The following is a 26,547-nucleotide window of genomic DNA, read 5'->3' as shown; positions in this document are numbered from 1 at the left end:
AAAAATAATGATATCAAATCTTATAGTTTTCCAGAGCTTTGTGCATCCTATACAGTCCTTTCCCCCTTTCATGTAAACCTGCAGGGATAACAGAGGTCACAGTTTTGAAGTTTTCTTTAGAAAAAAAAGTTAATTTCTGCATTAAACAAATCTCAGTGTAATGTTTCTCTAAACATGCCCCAAACTTCTTGTGATTGAGCAGGTCTTCATATGTTTCTTTTGAAAGCTGAAGTAAAATGTACTATGAATAGAATGGGGTAAATACTTTAGCCAACAAATCTACTGGTTTTACTTACTGCATGCTTATGGCAACTCAGAACTGTCTTTGTGTTTGTTATCAGAATTTCCCCATCTTTTTTTTTGCTGGATTTGTTTGTCTTCATTGGGTTTTTGGTGAAAAGATTGATGTTGATGTCTACAGTATCCAGCATTTAGATGTTGGTTAGTTATGACTGACTGATCAGATAAATTACATAGTTTTCAGTTTCTCTGGTGTGATGAGTCACTTTGTATAAATACTAACAACTAAATTTATTAGTATGTATACAAATAACTAATTGACAAATACATTCTAAGTATAAACTTATGAAATTGCTTACCTTTTTATGATGAAGATCTAGTGCTCTAATTTCAAGCCCACAAATACTAAAAGCACTGTATTTCCATTGCAAACAGGACTCTCTGTCTTATTGATGCTTTTTCCTTTGGTGTAAATTCCCAAGTCCAGGTGCAGAGACCTGAAGTATCATAATAATATTTTTATTCACAACCCTTGCAATGAGATATTCAAAATGTCTTCTCCAAAGCCTATTAACAGAGGTCTTAATTGTGACCTACTCAAGAATTAATCCAGCTATTAAAATTACTATATTTGCCTGTTTAATAAAGCACTCTTGAGGTTAATAACCTGCAAATCTGACCTACTCATCATTAGCATCACTGCTATTTTTTAAATAAATTTGCAGAGTTTATTTTTTTCTTCCAAAGGGAAGATTTGGTAGCATTTTGTTTATAATGCGGTGTTTAAATGAGCTTCTTTACAGGAATGAATCTTGTATCTATTTAAAGATAACGTTCCAAGTATTGTGGTAAATGTAAACTTTGCAAGAATATCATATGAGGAATAAAAAGCAGATTATCTGCAGAAAAATGGCTCCCAGAGGGAAGCAGAAATAGCACAGCTTGAAACGCCTTGTGCTTTGTAATGTCCTTAGCCACCAGCAAGGCAAGTGTCCTGTAGAATAGACAAATGCCTGATTTCATAGTGTATACAAGGATGTAGTGCCGGAGGATTTGCTGGGTAAATATGAAAACAGAAGCGTGAACTGGTTCTGCTCTCACAGCACTCCTATTGGCACAGGATTTCAGGGGAATAATCCCAACTGGGCTCTCAATAAATAAGAGCAACGATTTATGTTTTTGCTTAAGCCCATAAGTTGAGGGTAGAAGGATGGAGGGAAAGAAAGACCACACTTTACTCTGAGGAAATCAGTACAAATTTTGCCTACAAAGTTGGGAAACCAGGATTTCACTCTAGTTACTCGAACTGAAGCCAACTGGGAACTCTACCAGAGCCGTTATACAGCTTCCCCTGAGGGGTGACCCCTTAAACTTTCACTTTTTCTTTCCTTCTGTTCTCTCTCCTCAATTTATTCTGGTGGGATCAGCCATAAACAGTAAAACTAGCTACCTTCTCATTTATAGTGAAGGCCATTACAGAAGAATATTCAGTTATTATTGATAGCTATTGACCTAAGTTTAGTAAATGACTTGCCGGAAAAGCTTTACCTTGACCCACTTAGAAGATACTGTCTACAGAAGCCAAGCTAGATGAGTACTAACTTAACTTTAAACTTTTAGTTGCTTACAGCAGTGAAAACTGACAACTTCAGAAAGGCAGCATGCTTTGCCCAGATGTAAATCATCAGGAAAGTTTCACGTCAAGACAGGGTAAGGGCTCTCACATAGCAGCACTCTGCTTTATCCTCTATGACGTTCAAACGTACTTTTTGTAATAGGATTGGCTCAAATACTTCATAATTAAAATTTTGTTACTTGCTAAAAATTTCATTCCAGATAAGTATGTTTTATGCCAATATGAGAAGTATATAAGGTGTACAGTATCTTGGGAAGCCACTGAGGCTAAATACTGGTAGATTAAATTAAGACTTACCAGTTTTTAAGAGGACTTGCTCAGAGAGAGAGAGAGAGTTTTGCACAACTATATACACCCAGCGATGTAGGATTTGGTTTGTTACTGCTTTTTATTTTGCATGATATTTTCTTATGCCAAGCTAAATAAGATATAAATTCTACTAAATGTTACCAATTTGAAAAAGTTGTATTTTATATACTTCACTAGTATACATGTTCTTATGAGCTACAGAGGAATTGTGACTGCAGTCCATTAAATGCATGCCATTAGCTTCACTGTCATAAAACATGCTGAAAAGCAATGAAGCATTATGAATACCTATGATGAAGGAGATAACAAACACAAATTCCCACTATTATTACAAGAAAGGCAGGAGAAAAACTATTGCTAACAAAATGCAAATAAACAAACCCAATCATATATTTTATAGTTGAAGCAAAAATAAAGCTTTAGGAATTTCTGCCAGGGAAATTGAAATGCATGCAACCCAGTAACAAGCTGATGAAATTCTCATACAGTGACAGAAGATTCTCTGTAATGACTCTAGCCCAACCTTCTAAGCAGGACTTCCAGCTTCGCCAGTTTGAAGTCTAAATGTCTCCAGTAATTACTCAAAATTAAGGTCAACTTAATAATGGTAATCCTCAAATAATAGATTACCAGTAGGCTGAGCAAGAAAGAACATGGCAGGCTTTTAGTTTGCATTGTTTCAGCATTTTATAGAGCAATCCCTAGTGCTTATGGAAAGATTTCAACATAAACAAAAGAAACCACAGCATGTTACATGGCTGTTACTAGTTGGGTAAGATGAAGAAAACTAATGGGACTAAATCCTCATGATATGGTTAAATAAAGTTGCAGAACTTAAGGCATTTTGCTCTCTAGATGGAGGAAATCTTTGGTTTCACATGAAGGGGTATAACATTAGTCCTGAAACGTCCTTTTTATTGCTCCTACTTGGTTCAGTAGGAGGCATAGACCTATAAACTAACATTTGTATTTAATTTCATAAGTTTACCTTGGCAGCTTTTAGTTAAAATGTATAAAATTATGTACTTTAGACATTTGGGGGTGTAGACAACATATGTGACATGCAGCAATGTAAACATTTTCCATTGCTTTATGAGTATAGAATGAAGAAAAGAATTGTAAATCCCAAGTTTATTAAACATATATATATACTCTGTGACATTTGATATACTTAGATTTTAGTTTAATCACTTTTAAAGACAACATTACCATTTTAGGTAATGTTCAATGGGTTTATATAAAGAAAAATCAGAGATTAATATGTCTCAAAGTCAAAAGTTTGCAGAGATAAAGGTAGAAAGAAATAAAAAGAAAACATAAATAAACAGAGCAGACAAAACCACAAAAACCTGAAGGGTGAGTGGATGGAAGGGAGAAGGAGGATGAAAAAGCTAATTTTGGAAAGGAAAATACTTTGTTTAAGCTTAATGTAAATCTCAGTGTCCAGCTCAATAACATCACAGATATTAAGCATACAAAGGAACTGTGGTAAAAGTGAAGTTCATTCACAACTTCAGCTTTGAGTAGTGTTTTCCTTTCTTAATGTAATGGGTGAATGGAGCAGACACCTCCACTTCTCTGACTTTTATTCTTCAGTTTGTGCTGAACTTCATCTGTACAAGTTGCAAAAGCTTGGCCCATATCATAGATCAGGGAGGTTTGCACTGGTGACTTTGAGTGGAACTAGGACAAAGAAAATTAATAGTTATTTAATTTCTTGTGTAGGTTACAGGGAGTCATTTTTTGTTTAAATTTTAAACTAAATAATTGGGAGTTTGGTAATTTCAGATCTATTTATTTTCAATTCTATTTAGGCTGTCTCCAGCTGGGAAAAATCAGTTCTTCTGAGGAGGGCTAAATACTTTTCACTGTGCTTAGGGATGGATGAAGAGTATCATGGAAGTCACTAAAGTATTTACAGTCATCCCTATTATTATTCTTATAATCAGTATGACATTTTTTTACATTTCAGTTTTAGGCTTGAACTCTTTTATATGTCAAAATTTAATAGGGCACTTTTCATATTGTTTTTATATTTTACATTATTTCTTTAAACTTTTTAGGGAGATTTGGAGCTAAATTCAGTAAAGAATAAAACAAGTCCATACTTACACTTATTGAAAACAGAGCTGTATTAAAAATTATGAGTGAGAATTTTCAGAAGTCTTTACAGGCTTTAGTTATCTATTATAAATTTAAAAAGAGATGAGTGCCAAAGACTCTCAGACCCTCCTTGAAGAACTTACCTTTTAAAATCCTCTTGAAGGCCAGAAATAAGTCAAAGAAAATACTCAATGCCTTTGCCACAGATCTAAACAGACCTATTGTTACCTTCATGCCCATCACATGCAATACTTTTCACTGCTTTATGCAAGAAACACTGGAGAAAAAGGAAGATGACATCAGACTTTTTGGAGAAAACTTCTCCAAAAAAGGTGTGAATTGGGGCCTGGGTTTTTTATTCATTAATAGGTACAGGATGTTTTAAATATTTTGTAAAATGTGATCAAGTATTTCTTAAGTTTATACAGTGTTGGGATTGTATCTGAACTTCTAGGGTTTTGGCAACTAGAGAAAACACCTGTCATTTTCTGAATTTGTTCTAACTGGCTTACCATTTATTCTCCTTCATTGCCTTCAGAATATCTTTTACCTTCCTAGAATGATGTACCCAACCCTTTAACTACCATGAAAGGATTTATGTTCAGATTTGAGCTGTACGCCAATCCATATTAAAAAGTTCCAAAATGCCTGAAATGCCATAGACAACCTTTAGCTGAGGTTTAGCTTTAGGGACTTTAGCATGCTCTGGGGTGCCAGGAAACATGACCACATCAGCTTCTGAAGCTGATTCCAGACAGATTTGCCAGGTCTACTGATGTATTTTGTGATTGTGCTTAGCTGGGAATGAAGCCCTCCAACAGATGGAACGTGTTCCCTTTGTTCCTTCCAGTACCAAAGTATTTCCAGTCAACAAACCAATACATATTTATAAATGGCTTAAAATCACAACTCCTTTGCATGGTAGACAAAGGCTTATTACTCAAGATTTGATTCCAGTAGTAGCACAAGTTCACAGGCAGGAAAAAGATGCATGCTGCCATAACTAAAGGATTTGCCTGCCCCACCTCTCTTTCAGGTGGACTGAAGCAAGACAAGAAATTACATTGCCTAGTAAATCTTCTCATGAGGATCTTAATGCATTGGCAATCAACAAAAAAAAGAAAAAAAAAAAGGTGTTTCTTCTCAGTGATCACAGTGATTACAATTTATAATGGCAGTAAGACAGGGATCAGGAAATGGAATGAGCAGAAGTATCTCTTCAGTGGGGCAGACAGTGAAAAGTTTCCATGTATTTCCACCTTCCTTTACCTAATACTTGTTATTTCCAGGATTATGTACTTGTCTGGACTGTGTATCTAAAAGGTTTTTATGATATGCAGAACTGACAACCCCAATACATTTATTGACTCATTTTGCAGAAGTATCTTGCTGTTTTTTTACGAAAATGATATAGACATTTTATTTGATTACATGTACTGCTTATTTTCAAAGGTAAGTGCTTAAGACTTTAAAGAATGAACCAAATCCTACTGTAATCAATGGGAGTCTTTTCTTCTACTTCAATAGACCTCAGATCAGTGTCTCAGATTTTTTGAAATGGGAGGGGAAAAAAAAAGAAAAAAGGAAAGCATAGTTTCTTCCTCTCAAGCCACAAAGGTCAGTTGTTTTAAAAATGGGATTAAGTCAGCTTTCTTAAGTTTAGGAACATACTTGCATGTTTTCCATTCCATCACACACTTCACGGTTACCATGAGACTTGTTAGAGTATGCAAGGATACAAAATACCCATTTGTGGTGAAAAAAAGTGTATTGTGGCTTTTTTTTAACATTGGTTTATGGATACAGGTGAAAATTGGGCACAGATTTACCATCAAATGAGCTTCCCAGAAGACATATTAATTGGAACCACAAATTTAAGTGGGCAATATAAAATACATGCTGTAATCCAAATCTGAATTCATAATAGGAACTGTTTTCACTGTAGAAACTGGAATCTAAGAGTGCAGCCAATTCTGTTAGAGAACTTAAATTTATTTTATAGCTTGCAGTGATCAAACTCTCAGTTCATGTAAAGCATTGCAATTTCATAGATTTTAGTGGAGTTATGCAGCTTATACTATCCAAAGATCTCACTTAAAAGTGTGTCCAGTAAAAGTGGCACAGGTTTCAAGGACTGACTACTGTGAAAAATAGCTCTAAGAAATTTTTCAGTAATTCATTCAGAATACTGAATGCACCAAAATGCTATATTTTGCTAGCAAATTATAAAATGTTCCTTTTGCATATTGTCTGTATTGATATAGACATGAGCTCATAATTAATTTCTTGAAGTGGTTCAACCCATGTCTTAAAGATGTATCTTAGATGTTCTGCTGTCAGGGTTATGCTTGTATCCCTTCAGAGGTGATGATGTTCTCTAAGTATCACGTTTTTGGTAGCCATTGTTATTACTGTTATCAGGAGAGCTAATAAAACTGGCAAGTGGGCAGAGCTCAGCCTCTTTAATCTGTTGCCTGTTGATCACTCACATCCCTTGTTCTTGTCTCTTCTCGGACAGGCCTTGACAACTTGCTTGAAGAGAAAATTATTTCAGTTTTTATGCGGACTTATCTAAGTCCCAGGGGCAGTGCTTGTGGTGGTGGACTTGTTTTTGAAGGAAGCTATTTTTGTTCCACTAATGAAGGTGCCCATAGCCCCTCAGACTGCAAGTCTTTCTTTGCAATATGTGTTTCATTGACATGGTCTGTCAGATCACATGGTGACAGATCAGGGGGCCCAGTTCGATGCCTGGATCTGGAAGAGGTTTATGGGCCTATGGGGGGTGCAACTCTCTCTTCCCACCCTGCATCACCTGCAATCAAATGGTTGTACAGAGTGGGTGAATAGATCCTGTAGCATTATCCTCTTCTTTAGTTGCCACCAGTATGACTGGATAATTCTGTTCTTGTTGGCAGAATTTGCCTATAAACAGTAGTGTCCACCCTTCCCCACAGCAGACTTCTCTTTACACACAGTATGGTGTGTGTCATCCCTGTGGCCACCCATCTACTCTCTCAGCTGTCCAGAGGTTTTCCCCTGAGGATTCATTTGAGTGTCTGCAACATCTACATTAGTTTCTTCAAGAGCACCTGGAAAGAGCAGGGGTTGATTACATAGTCTGTTCAGATAGATGTAGGCAACCAGCACAGGACTTTGTGGCTGGGGACTATGTTTGGTCATCTGGTGAACACGTTTGTTCGGTTCATCCCTCTAAACTTGGAGCACCGTTACGTGGACCCATATAAAATGGCCTCGGTTAGTCTGGTTGTATTTCACTTGTAGCTTCCATGTCTCTCCAGACTTACACTGTTGCTCATGTCTCCATGTTAAACCTGTTGAACTAGATCCCTTCCAGCCACAACCTCAACTTCTGCCTCCACTTATGGTCTAAGGCTGGAGGGAATATTGTGGCTGGGTTATTTTGGATCCTGGGATATACCCAGATATCCTGCAGTATTTGATTAATTGAGCAGGGTACGATCTGGAGGATCATGCCTATGTCGGAGGTGCATGCCCTACGAAAGGTTTGAGCTACTCAGGCTTGTTATCCTGCTAAATCAGGTCCACCAGAGGGTGTGGGGGCACATTATGGGTAAGGGGTGTGTGTGTGGGTGGGTTATGCTTGCATCCCTGCAACAGAGATGGTGTTCTGTAAATATTATGACTTTGGTAGCCATTTATTGTTGCTGTTCTCTGTCTGCTCTATTAGGAGAGCTAATAAAACCAAGAAGTAGGCAGAGCTCAGCCTCTTCAAACTACTGACTGTTAAAGAGTTCATGCGCCATGTTCCTGTCCTTTGTCTTGGGACTACCCTGGCTCCTGCCTATTAGTTATGACCATCCTTTAGACTATATCATTAGTCTGTGGGCATCTAATAATACAGTATTAGTTCTACTCCTGATATGTGGAGATAAAGAAACAAAGAAACCGGCCAAACTTTTTTTTTTTCAGCATTCAGTAACATAACTTAGAACACAATGAGATCACAATCTAGTCTTCAGCATTTGTATCTTGCTAGAAGACATGTAGAGAGGCAGCAATAACTAGGCCCTTTTCCCATTAAAATCTATGTAGCATAGGGAAAACCATTCTGAAAGGAAAATTAAGAAATTTGTCTGAATTCTTCCTTAGTAGCCTGCTCAGAAAAAAAATGAGGCATGCTCAGCGAGCCTTTTAATGCATTACTGAATGAGGCCCCATCTGGTTGCTCAAGTGATAGTTTTCATCCCCGACAGATTCCCCAGCGTGGCTGTACCACAAGCCATGCTGCTACAAGAAGCAACAGCAATAGAATGTGTATAATAATAATAATGAGAAGAAAATGTATTTCATGAGGGAACTAGCTGAATGTATAAGCAATGAAGACTCAGTAGACATCCATAGTGTACTGCAGCTTTTCCCTGTGAGGATTTTAGCAACACTTACATAGAGTCAGGGCTATGCTCTTACTGTTATACATCAAGACTTTATAGTTTAAAAACAGGGGTTTGTGCTTTATAATTTTAACTACAGTTTGCTTGGGGGTTGGCAAGAAAGGAGTAAGTCGTTTTGCTGTATTAAGGATCAATATTTGGATCAATAAAATTCCTTTAAAAAAATCGCACACTTGTTTTGTTCATAGGAAAACAATTTATTGTTGGCTTTGTTACCTCACCATGCTTACAATTACCTGGAACTGAGAAATTAGTCGCTAGGATCACTTGCTGTTTAGTATCTTTGTAACCGACAGTGCAATGCTGCCCCATTCAGTTCTAAAAACACCTGCCTTTTTTTTTTTTTTTTTTTTTTTTAATATTGGGTTTTTTTTCCTTGCACCACATATGTTTTGTAGCTATATGATTTGAGAACAAGTTGGCACCACTGTGGGCTTTAGTACTGACTTCAGTGGGATCACAACTGGGATCCGTACAGATCTTTCTGTTGGCTTGAATAGACTTTAGATGATGGTCCCTGGTTTCAGGTTATATTCAGCTATCAGTCGTGAGTTAAAATGAAATAACATGACTCCCTCAGGTGAGAAAGAACAGAATCATGTTTTTCTTGTGTCTGCACTATACCCATTGACAATGCCTAGTTGATACATCTTTTTTGTATTTCTTGTAAAAGAAAGGCATTCCTTTTCAAAGGCAGCCCTTCCATAACCTTGAACTTTTTTATATATTACTTATACTGTATCAAAATTGTTATATCATAAATTATGAAGAGCCATAGAACTTCACAGAAGTTATGCTTTGCATGTCTTGGCAAAGTATAAAGAAAATTAACTGAGTGTTTTCTTTGTAGAAGGTTCTTTAGCTGCACACCACTTCCTATTCTATAATTTTATTTCTCCTCTTCCTTGGAGAGGAAGGGCATATTTTGCAGTTTTCACAAGGGCATCACAAATGGTCTAATCTACTTGAGTATTCTACCTCTTGAGATAAACAATAAACTTGAAGTATAGCTCACACGAGGAATATAAGCATTTCATAACAAAACATTTTTCAGTTCTGGTTCAAAAATAAAAGAAACCTGTTTCTTATGTGGTCAGCTCTCCTGCAGAAAGTGGGTAATTTTACCACATACATACTGTATATACATTTAAAAAAAAACCACAATTCCAAGCTTTCATGGAGAAACAGTTTTTACAATCTGTGTTCAGTTAAAAGTAGTGAAGGTAATTTAACAGCAAAGAGCTCTTATATTCATTAAAAGAAATTCAGCTAACTTCCTAAGAGAAGGGGCATTACAGGCAGTCAGCTCCTGAGGGTTTTTCTGTCCTTGTCTCAGGATACAGAATACTGAGCATAATCAGCAGGGACAGTCAATCTGCTTTTAAATGTCTTAAAAGACCAGAAGTGGGAAATAGTCAGACACTACTCTAGTATAGTATGACTTAGAAAATTTAAGTCAATCTTTATATTTATTAAGATACATACAATTTGTTTATTGGGGTTTCTTATTTTTGCATTTCTAGAGATATTACAACTTTTTACATTTGTAATTTACAGCCTGACAACCCAGCTTCATTTGATTTGTCAGCTGAATAGTGTTTCAGGAGACTCTCAATATTTCTGGCAAGCTGAAGTTTGATAGAGTTAAAAACAAAATAACAAACTTGAAAAATCAGTTCTTGACTACAACAATCCAGTTCAATTTGCAGCATCTGGAAAGAAAATCAAAACCTTCCTGGGAAGAATTAGCACAGGAATAATGAGCATAACAGTAAAGCATAATGCATAATAAGACATGCTTTGGTCTTGTGTCATTGAGCATTATCTTCACTTCAAAGATAATGTGTAAGTAACAGTATCTTTTTCCACATATCACTAACCTTTAAAAAGTGTGCATGCAACTTTAGATTTTCCCTGACCATCTGGCTACTGAAATCTCTCGTAATAGAGACAATGAAATCTAAGCCATGGCAAATTTCCATCTAAAGTCTAGTGGGACCAAAACTTCAAAGCTGCTTCATAAATGCTGCCACTGTTTCATATCTATTTCTTTCCATGACAGCACTGCAGGGCTCAACATTAACCTCTCATTCTTTTTCATTGGTACCCATCACCTAAAGGACATTCTGATTGGATTGTCTGGTGTTTGATGTATGACAAGATGCTATCTTTCTGGGGTCAGAAAACTTGGTTCTGCTTTTAAAACCACAAAGAACTCCTTAAAGTCAGCTTCACATGTATGTTGTATTTATTTTTATTTAGATGATCCCAGATGCTGTGAATCACTTCCTATTGTCATGGAAAATTAGAATATTCAAATTTTTGTCTCATAAAACTTCAAATCCATGCCTTCTGCCTCAAGATATTATAGCAAAAATTTAATGTCAAGATCTGGCCTAATCCCTTTAAATTATTTAGATGAATTAAGACAATCTGTTCAATATCCAGGGGTATGCTACAGGCAAAATGTCCAGTTGGATGTCAAGTAGTAGACAAAAGTCACTGGCTTATGAATAGTTCCTTTCATTCATGAGTCTACAAACATCTTAAAAAAAAACCCCAAACAATGGTAGACATCATTTCACAGCTGGAGAAACTAAAGTCTGAAGGTAAGTGCCCTACTCGCTGTTACACTACAGGAGAGGTGCAGGCCTGGAAACAGAAACCAGAGCTGGACTTAAGTAATTTCTTGGATCTGATGTAGAAAATATCATAGCAAGTACTAAATTTAAAAGTTGTAATAACTTTTAGCTTACTGGCATTTGCTTAAATTGTATGGCAGGAGAGGTAATTTCAAAAGGTTTCATCAAATTTCAAAAATTTCATCTATAGAGTTTTGTAAAAGAATTTTGAGTTACCATGGTCTCTCATCATAAAGATACAATTTGTAATCTACTGCAGCTTTTCAGAATTGCTTCTGTTACACCCGCTACAGAGTATTCAGTTCAGGGACAAATCACAGCCTCAGAAATCACTCCTGGGAAACTCTCCTCATGCCCTACTGTTTGACAGCACAATCCATTACCAAGCGGACAGACCTGTTCATCTACTATGAAGCAAAATAGGAACCTCAATACCAGGTACCAGGCTATGAAATAATGAGAAACACAAGAAACTGAGGTGAACTGAAATAAGTTTCTTCAGCCAATAACCAGACTTGATGAGAAAAATTTGCTCCAAGAAAAAGATTCAAGTCTATGGCTTAATTACTGTTGTGTTTTTATGTTAAGGTAGAGCAGATATCTGTATGGTGTTACATGCTGTATTATCGAAAAAGGTCATCAGCAACCTGTTTCAAATCATGCTGACTGTAGAGAAGTGACCTTGGCTGTGGCAACAGATACACAGATAAAGCCAGACTGCATAGGAGGCTCTCCTAAGGATCCAAATCATCCAGATTTTCTTTAATTTTTTTCATATTTATTTTTAATATGACTCAAACCAAAAGTTATTTTTAAATGGGTTAATAATTTTGGAATAATTTTGTTTCCAATAGTTCAGAATACTGTTTCACAAAACTTTCAGAATTGTGTTTGCTTTGATGCAAACCCTAGTAATTTGTCCATTGCACTTTCCATATAAAGTGAATCCTGGGGCTAAAAGAAAACATTACAATCCATTAAAGAAACAATGTCAAATGTGAAAAGTCTTATTATGAGCTAATTTTCAGTCCCTAATGGCAATTGAAATTATATTGACAGAAATCTGAATGAAAGAAACACTTTAATTGATAACACCACCAGCACAATTGAATAAATGCCTGGACAGAGAATGACATGTCAGCTTTGGAATTACTGTATTTATCAGGATTTATTTTTTTATGGCAGATATTGTATTTAATATGTAAGTTCCCATTATTACTGCATAGCTCCAGATTGCTGGTCTAAAGAGTATGTTGCAGGATGAAGCTACGAATTTATTAAACAGAATGTGTTTTGTGACAAAGTAGATCATCCAATCATGGAAAAGAAACAAGTACTTGGCTGCAGGCAACCAAATAGTGATCCCCAAAGGAATACTTGCAAGCAGTCGGTTTGCAATAACACAGGCTACAAGTTGCTTGTGCAGAATAATCAGTGAGCAGTTGGGAGGAACAGACAAACGGTAGCAATCATTGTCCGCTCATAGGTAATTACCATAAGAAGAAAAAGAGCTAAAGTAATTGAATAAAATGTGCGTAGATTGTTTACTCAGCTCTATTAGAAGCAAGCAGCATGCTCTCATTAAAACTAAAAGATGAGAAATAAAGCATTGCTTAGAGCTTCAGTGAAACGGTGATATCAATACAAATGTATGTGGCTATTTCCACATTACCTGACATTTTGAAGAACACTAACAGAAAACAATTCAAAAGGACCTCATAAATACATTTGCAAGTTAACCTATTATGTATAGGTTATGTACTATGAATTGAATACAGTTCCCACTGCCAAAGATTTCACTGGAAATCAGGAAATAATTTGGGAGTTGGATTTCACTCCTGAAATCAAGAGCACTCTGCATTTTTTCTTTGATAAAGCTTAGCAAATGTTACTGGGAAAGGAGATAAAAATACTAAAGTCCAGACAGATCTGCAAGAATCTTTCAGTGGTAACTTTTTCAGAGAAAGTCCTTTTGCAGTCATGTTTATTTTTTGAGTGCTCTTCTGCTTCTGTATTTTTTAAGACTTTTTTGGTGTTGATACTTTCTTTTTGTGGTAAGGGAACATAATTTTTATCTTTAAAGCAGTATATCTTAGTTCATATAAATCTTCCTTTTCTTGTTTAAAGCCGTTTTTCTTGGTCCAAAAGAATCTTCCCATTCACCCTCCCACACTGTCAAGAAGCTCAAGTAACGTCTTCTACAAAAAAAAACAAAACAAAACCACCAAAAAACCCACAAAAAACAAAAAACACCAACAAAAAACCCCATAGAACTTAGCAAGTCAACTTCTCTTTACTCATATAGAAAGTCTAAAGATTTCACTTCCCTCAGTTTTTAAGTAAGTAGGCATCAGAGAAGTGATGGGAAAGGTGTACACTGTTCATTCTACTGGACAGATTGCCCTTAATGGAAGTCACACAGGCCAAGTTTTCAAATTGTGGTATAGTTATACAGATACTACTTATAGTTTATACGCATATGTATATATATATATATATGTATACGTGCACACATATTTATATTGATATGCACTTATATCAGCTTATTCTAAACTGTCTTTGCCTCCCCTCTGACGTAGTTGTTCCTCTGAGCATTTTAAAATTATCTATTAATTTGATGACAAAGCTAAACCCAGGCCCCAAATGAAAACATTTCAAATATTGGGTAAGATTAAATTTGAATTTCAACTTTGCTTTTCAAGAAAGTCTTTAAATATGTCACCTACCTTTCTTAATTTTTAAACAACATACACAACAAAAGCATCCTTAAAACCACTTTTACATTAGTAGATCATACAACTGAATCCACAAGGAGAGAATCTTATTTATTATTTATATTTCAGCAGCACACACTGTGTAAGGCTCTGTCCACAGAGACAGGCAAACAGGCAGTTCCACTGGTTTCTTGCAGCATTTCCAAGTACAGGTTTTCAAAAAAACACCCAAAGGGCACTATGCAGAGGTCCAAAATAAAAGAGCAAGGAGGTGGTGTCTGGCCATATGTCTTGGTAGTACAAGCACTACCTAAGTTATGCAACATATCTTGGGGCAGAATTCCCCAATCTGTCTTGAAAAGTTGGGTCTAGAATTGGAAATAGCTTAGGCACATCAGTTTAATGTCCAGGCCAATTAGCCCAAATGAGGGAAACCTAATTAGCTAGGATAGTACTCCATATTAGCACAGCCCAGAACAGGGTCCTGCTATACTGTAGTTGGGCAGGAGAGGGAGGAGAGTGGGAAATAGTCAGGCTGTGACCCCACAACCATATTATTTTATCCAAAGCACACTAGTATAGTGCTTCATCTTTTATTGCTCCCATTTTCCAAGTGCTCTTCTTCCAATTCAAGCACCACACATACTCCTGTGCTTTGGAAAACCAGTCTGATCCTGGGTTACTAGCTGCATGGCACTGAGGGCATATCAGGTCATTCATTCACTGCTAACCCAGAACAAAATAGTGTGTGTAGACAGGCTGAGTCACTTTTACCCATCCTATCCTCTTGTCTGGATCACATACAGCTCCAGGTTAACTTCACACAGCCCCTCCAACATAACTTATAGAAGCAGTCACAGTCAAAATTGTTTCATCCCTGTAACACGTTAGCCTTGACTAAGCGTCTGGACTCATAGATGCAAGTATAACATCAGAAAAGCTGGTAGATTCAGGGACCAGCTCTGAAGATAAGTCTTCTCAGAGACCTGGTCTAAAGAGGAACAGTTTTCTGAAAAAGCAGAGATTCACAATGAAGGCCAAGGAACCTTTATCTGTGGCCGTGTTCACTTCCAGCATAGACCTGCCAGACTCATTTACTTTCACTGTACAAGGTACTTGTTTTATGACTAAAGTCATGCATGGGTGGAAAACTACACATGTAAAAAAATAATCTGGCCACTGGCACATTTTGGTGTCACACTTCAGGTTCACTTGTGAAGGAACAATCGCCAGTCATTAGGCAGGCTATTCAAAATACTGGCTGTAATCAAACTTTTTTTATTCAGATCTAAGCTCTTTGGTAAGTTGTCTGAATCAAAGATAAGAAAATGCTTCAAAGTGAACTTCCTATTGGGAACCAATGACCTTAATATTAAGATATTAAAACCTGAATTCTAGATTATTTTTCTTCAATAGTACTCTGTCCATGCATACAGTGTTTTTATCATCGTGATTCCATGCAGATGACTCCTGCCCACAGTTTTCAGCTGTAACCAGCTCTTGTTCACAGTGAACACTGTTAAGGGCTTGGATTTACTGACAGGGCCAAAGGAAAAAGATTTAATCTGTCTGGCTTTTTTTCTGGTTCTACCATAAATGTGTTGTGTGAACTCAAGGATCTTGTCTTTTCTTCCTCTGCTTGGTTTTACTGCTCAGAATTAGTATGAGATACACAATTAATTCATAATTCCAAAGGTAATAGGACACTAGAGGAAGAAAAGTGTTACATTGATGTGAAGGTATGCTTCATTTAAGAGTAAGTAGATTTCAAAATTTTAATGAATAAGAAAAATAAACAACTTATTTTTTCCTGTCCCACCTCTAGGAACAGAAACATGAGATATGCCCACAAAGAGCACAAATAAGCACTGAAACATCAGGCACAATAAGCAAAATTGACATTGGTGACTCAGGTGTTGCACTACTCATGACAATTTGACAGGACAGTGAGTTATAAGACAAAGGGAAGTGTAAAAGAAGATTCTCATGACAGGCATGAGGAAAATGAAGGAAAGGACAATGAAGGTTTTTCTCTACTCTGAGGCTTAGGAAAAACTAATTCCACTAGTGAAGCAGCACTGCACTCAGCACAGCTAGGCTGCTTTGTATCGGCTTAGGATGTGTTTTTCCAAGGCTGAGACTCTGAGGTTTTCCTTCAGTAGAGGAGAAAGCCAAAAAAGGTGAGCTCTCCCTTTTCACTGGAATTTTTCTTTTTTTTCCTTCAAGGTTAATTTCTTAAAATTCAGTTATTTAACAGCAACCTCAGCTCCACCCTTCTCAGACTCCTCTCTGCTATCCCATAGCCCTTAAAAAGAGAAAGAGTAAAATGACAGTAAAATTAAAAAGGTTTCTGGGGATCAATTCCATAACTAGTAAGGGATGAGAGGACATGGGTTTATGGTCTTAAGGTCAGTTCAATGTATTTTCCACAGGGGCCATTTCCTGCAACATAAATATGTAATTTAAAGTATATTGTGTCAGCAGCATTTTTGGGGCCTGATCCAGCAGCAATAATTGCAGCTTTTCAGGGGAGGTAGCCTTTGGGCTCTCATTAGTGCTATAGGGTTGTAATTCAGCACTCATTTGCACTTCTGCTCTGTATGATCAATCTTTGGCAGCTCACCTATACAGCAAGAAGCCAGCATGCTGCAAACACAGGTCCCCTCCTTGCCTCCTGCTATAGCCGTATGCCAAGTTATTGCCACACTGTTTGAAGAAGTAAAACTCACATGAAAATGGGGTTTCTGCTTTTAGTCTTCTGGTATTATATCTGATGAACTCTTTATTTATCCTTTAGCCTGTACGAGGCCGTTGAAGAAAATTACATGGTCAAAGAAGAGAAAGCATTTTCTTTGAAGTCTTATACATTGCATGAGACTAGGGGTAAGAGATGAAAAGAAAAATTAGTGCCATGAAGCCCACAAATAGATAATTACTAAGTAGGATAGAAAGGCTGTAGCCCTTTCCATATTACCAATTCCCTCTGTGGGATGCACGCTGTCTACTGCACTGCTTGGAATTACATTCAGTTGCACAATTCCTTTATTCACAGAATAACTGCATTCATTTAACAGACCCCATTTTTTGCTAAATATGTATATATATATATATATAAAAATATATCCTTCCTTCGCAACTGAAATTTACATCTACATTATTTCTGTGCTTAGTCATATTATTTCAAAGCTTAAAGTAACAGCTGAACCCACGTGCCATCAGTTGTGTATATAGAGGGCATACACATGCATTTAGACACAGACATACATATAAAGATACACATTTACACATTCAGATATATCTTTATACATTAAAATATATATTTACACATAGGTATATAAACACAGAATTTATTGGGTCTCTATATTTTTTCTAATAAATGACAAAATTTTTGAGAAACTTCAGGTCTGTTATCAAACCACAATGTCCAAGAGATATATACTGTATTCAGTTATAGTGTTTGTGTACATATATATGTGCATGTGTACCTGAACATGTGTATATGAGCATGTGTGTATGTGTGTGTGTGTGTGTGCACAGACACAAACACAGTCTCCATAGCATTCTTAATTTGTGAAGCATGCTTTCCTGTTAAGGCACTATGAACAACAAATGAAGCAGAAAGCACCCAGTACTCCACAAGTCAGATGCTATCTTGAGGCTCCAAGGATTTCTTAATTGACTAGGGTGAGGTCAGGAGCTAAAATAATTGAGCAGCAATGATGTGTGCAAAAACATTTTTTACTGCTTCAATTTCCTTTCCTGACATCCAGGAAATATCTCTCAAAGAAAGGAGAAAACCTTTAAAGGGTCACCAGTGCAGGAGGACAGGACTGCACACTGAATATTTGAAAAAATAAAAAATATGCCTGATGTTAAGATTTATGCAAAAGGGCATGGGCAGCATTAGTTTGCAATCATGAAATCAGGATACTGGGCTTTATTTCAACTTCTTTGCCAAATACACAGTGTGATCACTTCATCTTTCTTTAGCCCTGTATCTTTCACTGAAATGCTTTGTTGCAAACATTGAACTCTGTACATCTCCAAACAAAATCAAGACTCAAGCCAGTAAGGAGGCAACTGAATTGCACCTGTTTTAGGTAAATATACAGTAGTAGTATATAAAAAAAAGTAGTCAAAGCTGATGATTTTAAGGCTCATATGGTTATTAATCTAAAATAGGAAGCAATGTTAATTAATTAAGACTGATTTTACATATCAGTGACAGCAGTATTCCCCTAGGTTCACATTAGAAAACAAGTGTTGTGCTTTGTGTATTCATGTTGATCTTAATTTGACTGCTTGTGTATAAACTATGACTTGAACATGTGCAGGAACAGACATACACCATGAGCCATCATCCTGGCCTTACTCCCTACTCCATTTTCCTACCACCAGTTGTTTAAATGGTCTTCTTTTCCTCAGCCTTCAGGACTTGTTTTGGCTACCCTTTGGACTTAATAACTCAGAAACTGAATTAGAATTCTGCTTTCAATGTAAAACTAGGACTGCATATATTTGAAATTACATTTTCCTTGAGCTTAGTAAATATTACACTTTCATGATGGATAATGCACTTGAATGAAAAATGTTTACTTCTTACATCTGTAAATATCTTGAAGACAAAACAATATTAACAGGTACCTTCTAAAGATTTAAAAGTTAAATTACCTCATATAATATGTTCCAAGAGACTATAAACTCTCCATATTTACCAGGATTACTATAGTTTGCATGGCTCTGCTCTGCCTTTTTTTCCCTGCTTGTACCAGAACTATTTGGTTGAGAACTATTTCTCCCTGTGTTTCTTTTTTTCATTAGGAATTGCTTTTCTATATTTTCTGTTTCTCACTCTTTCAGGCCTTCCTTTCATTACAGGACTGGTTGGTTGCCTTTCTACCACCTTTCCTGTTCTGCTGTGGCTAGGTCCACAACTACTTCCTCTCTTATCTTCTTTTGTTCCCCAAGTCTAAGTTCCCTATTTCTCCATGTCCTTATAATACTATCAATTCCATCTTGACTTTGCTGATACCTCACAATATCTAATTCCTGCTTCACTGCTTGGCCACTGACTGAAATTTGATTGACTTGTTTGGGACAGATAGGATGGAATAAGCTGCAATTTAAATCTCTTCATGACCAGATTTTTAAAGTGCACTGAAAAAAAAATAAATTAAGACCATCAACCTTGTCAGCAAATTTCAAACATGTTTAATTTGGTTTGGAAAGATAATCCCACAAATCTTGCCTCCTCTATATACTGAAACAGTATGTCCGCAGTCTCACTCCAATCTGTTCTGGAGCACTGAACCCTGGCAGTGAATTTTGAATGCCCCTCTATGTCTCTGAAATCTTTACTGCTGTAATAAATGTTCAGTTTCATTGAAGTCCTGACATGCCAGTTTATTTATAATTAATACAGACCACTTAAGTTTTCATTGCAGAATGCCAAAAAGCCATGGTTTCATGTTATTTGGACACTACCTTGCCAACAAAGATTAGAAGATTAGATTCTGTCAAGCATTGAACTTTTTTTATGCAACCTGAGTAACCAGATGATGAGAAGCAGATCTTTCCTCCCAGAAAATAAATCTTCTGCGGATTCTTTGGGGTCCTTGAACACAGACAAAATAAAATCAAGACTTGTACCACACACTATGTTTATCTTGAATTAATGCAAAGTAGATAGAAGATAAATATTTAAGGTATGACTCATCCAGTGGGGAAAGCAATTTTGCTTTTCATAAACATTGTCAGATTTCAAAGAAGTATTTTCTCAATAAGCCATAAAATTAATATCTGAGAACATTTCTCTGATGAAAATCCCCTCCCAAATGGGACCTCACCCTTCTGAATTTTTGTTTGAAAATTCAGTTGTAAATTAAGCTCTACAAACCTGCTTAAATTTTTTTAAGGAAGAATAATGACTTCTTTTTTATCACAAGTTTAGGGCAAACAAAGCAGTATGAATTTAAAAAAAAAAAAAGAAGAGTGAACTTTTTTCTTTTGTCAAAGTAAACATGATCTAAACCTCTTTTGAGAACTAGACAGAATAAATGACTGGACTAATTTCCTGTAACTTTCTAGTGAGATCAGGAAAAAACATAAATAGAAAGGTAAAACTAGTATTACAAAATGGTTTTCAGTTACATCATGCTTATTTTCTCCAGCTTTGTGTCCAATGGAGTCCAGACAACACTTCGAGAAAGAATGAAAAGGTAATATTAGAAAAGGTGAAGTTACTATTTTGGTCCAAAGAAAGGGTATGTTTCCCCCGTTCTCACAGAGTTTTACTGTCAGCAGAGTTGAGTCTGTTACTCATGTCAGAAAAGGAAGACAACCCCAGTTCTCTAGTCAGATGGATTCCAATGGTCTGGCAGGCTCTCAGGCACTATCCCTCATTGACTATATGTTGACTAAAATACCAACTAATTACTTTGCATAGTATCCTACTGCAACAGAACAGCGAGCCTTTCACAGCTCCAGACACATTAGAAAATAAAAGTGGCTACTCATACAAATGTAAAAGCAAATACACAGTGTTCAAGTACCCCTTCTTTAACTGAAATTTCAATCTGGTTAATTTCTGTATTGCTAACTATTTGATGTCACATGGTATTTTCCATGGCTAATATTCCTTGTATTACACAAACTGTCAGAAGAAAGCTGGGGATTTTGTCTGGGGACACTTAGAACATTTGGCAGTCAGCAAGGCATGAGAGGCAGCTGGGATTTTTGGTATAAGCTTATTAAAGTTGTATGTCTTAACAATCAGCGCAGAGATTGCTATGCACAATGAGGAAAATGTGTGTTCTCAGGTAAGCCAGTTAGCACCACATTAGAAGGAAGAGAACACTTGGGTTTCAGGGGGAGAAAACATTATTGACTGATGAAAGTGAGAATGATGGGAGATTTGGTTTATGAAGGGTTTCAACTACAAATTTCACTAAAAAGCCTTAACTCTGATCCAATGGCTGACATAGCCTCATTCACAGTGGGGTACACAGTTCAACATAGAACTGCTTAGAGACTCCTTGTAAAAGTTTTGCTGAAACTAAATTGAACAAAATAAAATTTGATCTAGAATACCTATGGAGTGTCTGAAACATTCTCAAACAATATTGGCATTATCTATGAGAACTGGTGGAGAACAGATACATTTTCAGGAAACTCCAAAAAGGCAAAGAATATTAGTCTATAAAAGGAGATGCAGGAGAAAGCATGAACAAGGAAATTATAGATCAGACTTTCAGAGTTCCTAGAAAGGTATAGAAAAAAAGATACAAAATAATAATATTTTTAAAACCCGACCACCAGCAGCAAAAACAAAAATCCATTTAAAAAGCTCTAAAGAATAATAAGATGAGAAGCAACAGTTGTCAAGAAGAAATTATATCAGACCAGCCCGATTAGGGTTTCTAAGAAAAGGTAGCTGGTAATGTGTGTGTGGGAGAAGCAGAAGGCATCATAACTGGACAGATTAACAGGTATGCTCTTTATAAATCTGGAGGGTACTCAGAGTAAAATTATAACTTTAAAAAACCCAAAATACTTGATTGGAATAAACTGTTTTACTTATTTCTCACAGATAGGACAGGAAGCAATGGTCTTAAATGACAGCAAGAAAGATTTATGTTGGCAACTGGGAGAAATCTTTCCAACTATAGGAGTAGCAGAGCACTAATGTACACTGCCAAGGGACAATGTGCAAATTTCTGCCACTAAGTTTTCAAGAACTGGTGAGACAAAAAACTGTCAAGAATAGTTTCATCATAGTTGATCTTGCCTTTGGGCAACTACATGAATTAGATGACCTCTTGGGACCCTATTTACTATGATTTCTGTGATTTCCATGTAAACATAATGCTATTGACTCCAATTCCTGTCTAGAAACTTACATAAACTATTTTAAGAAAAAAAAATTAAATCTACACTTAACACAAAGAAATATTACATGTGGAAGTCAGAGAGTTCTAATATTTTTTAAAAAAGTCAGAAGGATGGGGAATGTCCAAATGAAGACACAGTTGCATGATGAGCTTCTGTCTCCATGCTGTCAGCTGGCTACAGTTACATTTCACAGCACATTTAGCTACTTGCTTTTTTGCACTACCCACCATCTACATTGGAGGGGAAATGTAGTGTCCTTGCCCTAGCAGAACTTTCCATTCAATCAGCTTAGTATCTGGAAAACTTCCCAGAAGTGAAGACTCAAGCTAAATATTTGTGTATTGACAGTCCTCCAGAATGCATCCCTGCTACCCCAATGTCCAGAAGTTTTGGGTTGCCCACAGGGTATGAGAAGACACTCAGGAGGCCTATCTAGGCTACAGCACGGGCAAGAGCAACATGACAGATGTATGGCTTCTCCTACAGGCTTGGCCAAGCCAAGGCCGCAGGTTTGGGAGCTGAGGTTGCTTAGGAAAAGCATTGTAAAGAGCATGAGAAGTCTGAAGAGAGCCTGCAAAAACATTGCATTCTACAAACCAGAGGTTCTTGGCTGACACTGGACACAACAGTGAGGATCTCCTCCATGACTGCTCTGCTCCAAAGTTTTGATTTAATCCTCCTTACTTGAAGTATTTGCTTGAGGCAAATAAAATAAAGCTTAGGTATCCTAATCCTCCTCTTTTTCAACTCAATAAGAGTGAAAGATTCAGAAAATTTAAGTAACACTCCCTTTGACTACAGAAGGAGCCTAGGAGGGCCAAGCCCCTCATTCAAGCACTTCAGTTAAATCCCTCAAGGTAGGAGTGATGAAGGTAAAGTTCTGGGCCCAGGTTATTGGCCTAAATTGAGAGAGATGAATCTGGGCTAACTCCTCAACACTTCACTCACTCATCATTCAGGATTGACTTTGCAGTGTGTAGATCAATTGGAGATTCAACAGAATAGTACAATATCTCTTATAACAGTTTACCCTCAAACCCACTCTTTTGTTTCCCTGATCTTAGAAATGTGTGAAAGGAGGTCTCTGGCAGCAAGCACACAGCTTTCAAAAATATTGCTCTGATCTCTAATATTGTTGGACTTTTTTTCTGCACGACTATCTTTCCATTCAAGAGCACTGTGTCCCTAAGGTTGATCCTATTGTTTCGTTCCTTGCAGAAGAAAGAATTGTGTGCAGAGGGTCAGTTCTTTTTCATGTACATTTTTCCGGAGGGAATCAGGCTGTATAGCATGAAGTACCTGACATCTTGCAGGGGATCTTGAGAAAGCTGCAGACACCTTTTGCAGAGTCCAGAGGCATGGGAAGTTCAGACTGTGTGTGTGTATTCGGTAAACTGAACACTTACCTGAACAGAAATGAACTTCCAAAGCTATTGAGGATCAGGGATCATTATGGCAGATGTCTGAAAAAGAGAGATTACCATAAATTAACTTGTGTGTGTGCTTGTATGCACATCTTTGTGCAAATAGACATAGTTATTCACTAGAGCATGTGGTATTAGCTGCAAAACAGAGCCAGATTAGTTCAGTTTTAGTAGAGGACAAAAATGTTCCACGTCTTCTCTATTCTAGAGCAACTCAATAGCTGCTAGTGATTGCTAGAGACCACTTTAGATTAACTGTGCACAGTAGCATGTGGCTGCTTCATGGGTATTTTAAAACACAATCTCCTAACTATGAAAAAAATCAGGCAGAATTAATAAAAGCCAGTGAAGTGCTTGGGTGGTTGAGCTTCTCACAGTGAACACATAACGGTGTCTAAAGGAATCCAAGACATATAGTTCTGCATCAGGTGAAGTTTCTTAATTTGCAGTGCAGCACCAATGTTAATATAACTGCAAATAGAACTTCTTGTAAGTCTCATCTTTTCTTATGGTCTGGTAATTTCCCAATATTGTACCATTAAAGAACAGAGGTAAAACGTGATAATCCAAATGGAATCCAAAATATTATTATTTCAGTCAAAGAACACTAAATAAAATAACATCACCAAAATCTTCATCAGAGGGATCAAAGATGGTACAACTTAGGGTTCATGTCAACACAGGGTCTCAAAGGGCTAGAAAAGAGTTTATAATGATGTCTACTATGTAAACTAATTTAACACAGTAATTGTCAGGCCACACCTGGAGTCCTGTGTCCAGTTCTGGTCCCCACAATTCAAAAAAGACATGGACAAAATGTAGAGGGTCCCAAGGAGGGTCATGAAGATGATCAAATGTCTGTAAAACCTGCCTTATGAGGGAAGACTGAAGGAGTGAGGTCTTTTCTCCCTGGAGAAGACAAGGCTCAGTGGGGAACCTCATCACAGTATTCTAGTACTTAAAAGTGACTAGAAAGATGATGAAAGCTCTCTTTTCACAAGGAGCCACATGAAAAAGACAAGGGATAATGGGTAAGTTACACAGGGAGAGGTTCCATCTGGACATAAAAAAGAGATTTTTTTACAGTGGGAACAATCATTCACTGGAGCAACTTCCCCAATGACGTGGTAGAGTCCCCCTTGTGTGAGGTTTTCAAGATGCAATTGGACAGGGTTCTCAATAATCTCACCCAGGCTCCCTTTCCCACAAAAGGTTGGACCAGATGATCTTTCAAGGTCCCTTCCAACCTTGGCTGCTCTATGACTGATTCTACAAACACAAAGAAAGCACAGATATTTTTCTTCTTTTTTTATTTTCTTTATATATTGCTTTTCTTCTTAATAGTGAATGATTCACTGTAGTAGAATGAAGCTGGGTTAATTATCATTGATAATATACAGCTGAGGGTTGGCTTCAGGGGCAACGGGTTAGCTGATGTAGATGAGGTGCAAGTGTGGCTGGTTAAGTTAAGTGGTTGAGAGCCAATGAAGAGAGAGCAGCCAAGGAAGAAGGGGAGAGAGGAAGAAGCAAGAGGAGAGAGTAGGCTCTGGAGGAGGTGAGGAGAAGGCAGCAGAGGAACTGATATGAAGAGTATGCTGGTATGAGATGGTAAAAGACCTTGTTGCAGCTTGATAGTTTGGAGTGCTGTGACAATTCATGGCTTTCTATTAAAAAAAAAAAAAGTCTTTTCCCTCAAAAAAAATATGCGTGACAAATCCTTTCTGGCAGGAGTGAGGCTTACATATGTGTTAGGTGTTCTAGCTTTGACTGCAGGATCTTGTGTCTACTGTTTTACTACCTATTTGTATGACACTATGTTGGGCTACAGTGGTTTCCTGTGTACTGTGAATTATGTACAGATTGCTTACTCTGATGGACAGGCTGAAAATTTATTCAGACTGCTCAGAGCTGCCTGCTCCAGAGTACTCTGCTTTGTAGTTGCTGTTGTGGTTACAGCTGTACTTGTAGCCTGAGTCATTATCTCTGGTTTGGAATGCATTGTTCTTCAGTTATTTAAAAATAGACTAAATTCCAGAAATGAGCTGCTAAGCATCCAGCTGATGAGATGGTAAATAACGAAGCTCCACTTTGAGTCCTAGGGCTCCCTCCATTTAGTATGTACTTTGGTGTCAGAATTCAGCTCAAACATTTTTCTACCCCAAATTTTTTCATAATGGCTCCCAGGTGGCAGCAATTGCTAGAGAAAATAGGTTCTCCTTACACAAAATGGTTTAAGGCTTCATAGGAACAGGATCTTAAGAAAGGGAAAGAAACAAATTGAGGTTTTGTTTCAAAGACTATGAATGCATTAGACATTAAATAGGGAAGATGCTGAAATGATGCTGGGAGGAGGGAACCTCCTGAACTGGTGCCTGGACTTACTTTCCTGTCTTTTATGGAAACAGATATTTAAAGAGAGAATGAGATGAGATTTTGGCATATAAGTTTTTTTTAAAAGTTTAGTTCTCAAATATACATTCTCTCTAGATATCATCCTCCCAGAACATAAATGTATACGATGTGCATCCCAGTTCACCTCTGCCCTTGTAAGGGCTTGATGGTAGGTGATACTTTGAAAGCAGTCTGATCATCCTAAATAGGCTGAACAAATGAACAGGACTATGAGGAAGCAACAAAGTATTTTGTATTATCCCCATAAACTGATAGATCACTATTGTATTCGAAGTTAATAACTGAATCTGAAGTCTCCATTTTTGCCTTTTATGCATTTTTGGTCAGTGTATCCAACCTTATCTTCTAGTTATTCTATGTTATTAAGAAATGATAAAAATAGAGTTCAACACCCTTATAACAGATTGATACTGAAATAAGAGTTCAGTATACAGTACATTATGCAAGGGAGAAGAAATATGAGGATATTTATTAGAAAAAATGCCATACAGTCAGTTAATAGAAGATTCTAGTGAAAGATCTTTGAAAATTACACTTACTAATTTGTAATGGGCTATTAGAGAAATAACTTTGGAGGATATGCAAGTGATTTTTTTTAAACACAAAAAAAATAGGAAGGAAAGCAAGTCCATCACTTAATGCCATTGGCTTATTTTAAATGAAAACACTTTCTTTTGATTCTTCCTCCATATATGAGCCATTCACTTTCCTTTTTTTCCTCCCAGTACATTTTTATTTTTTTTT

At 36.9% G+C, this 26,547-nt stretch overlaps 1 long non-coding RNA gene across 1 annotated transcript; it reads right to left on the bottom strand.

The window, feature by feature from the left end:
- Positions 1–26,547, bottom strand: LOC308060890. Its single transcript, XR_013926957.1, has 2 exons — positions 20,228–26,547; positions 1–19,691 (listed from the first exon to the last, which is right to left on the bottom strand). It is a non-coding gene; the product is annotated as an uncharacterized lncRNA (long non-coding RNA).

Source organism: Falco punctatus (genome assembly GCF_963210335.1).
Source record: "Falco punctatus genome assembly, chromosome: 3".
Taxonomy (NCBI): domain Eukaryota; kingdom Metazoa; phylum Chordata; class Aves; order Falconiformes; family Falconidae; genus Falco; species Falco punctatus.
This window is presented reverse-complemented; position numbering and strand designations above follow the sequence as displayed.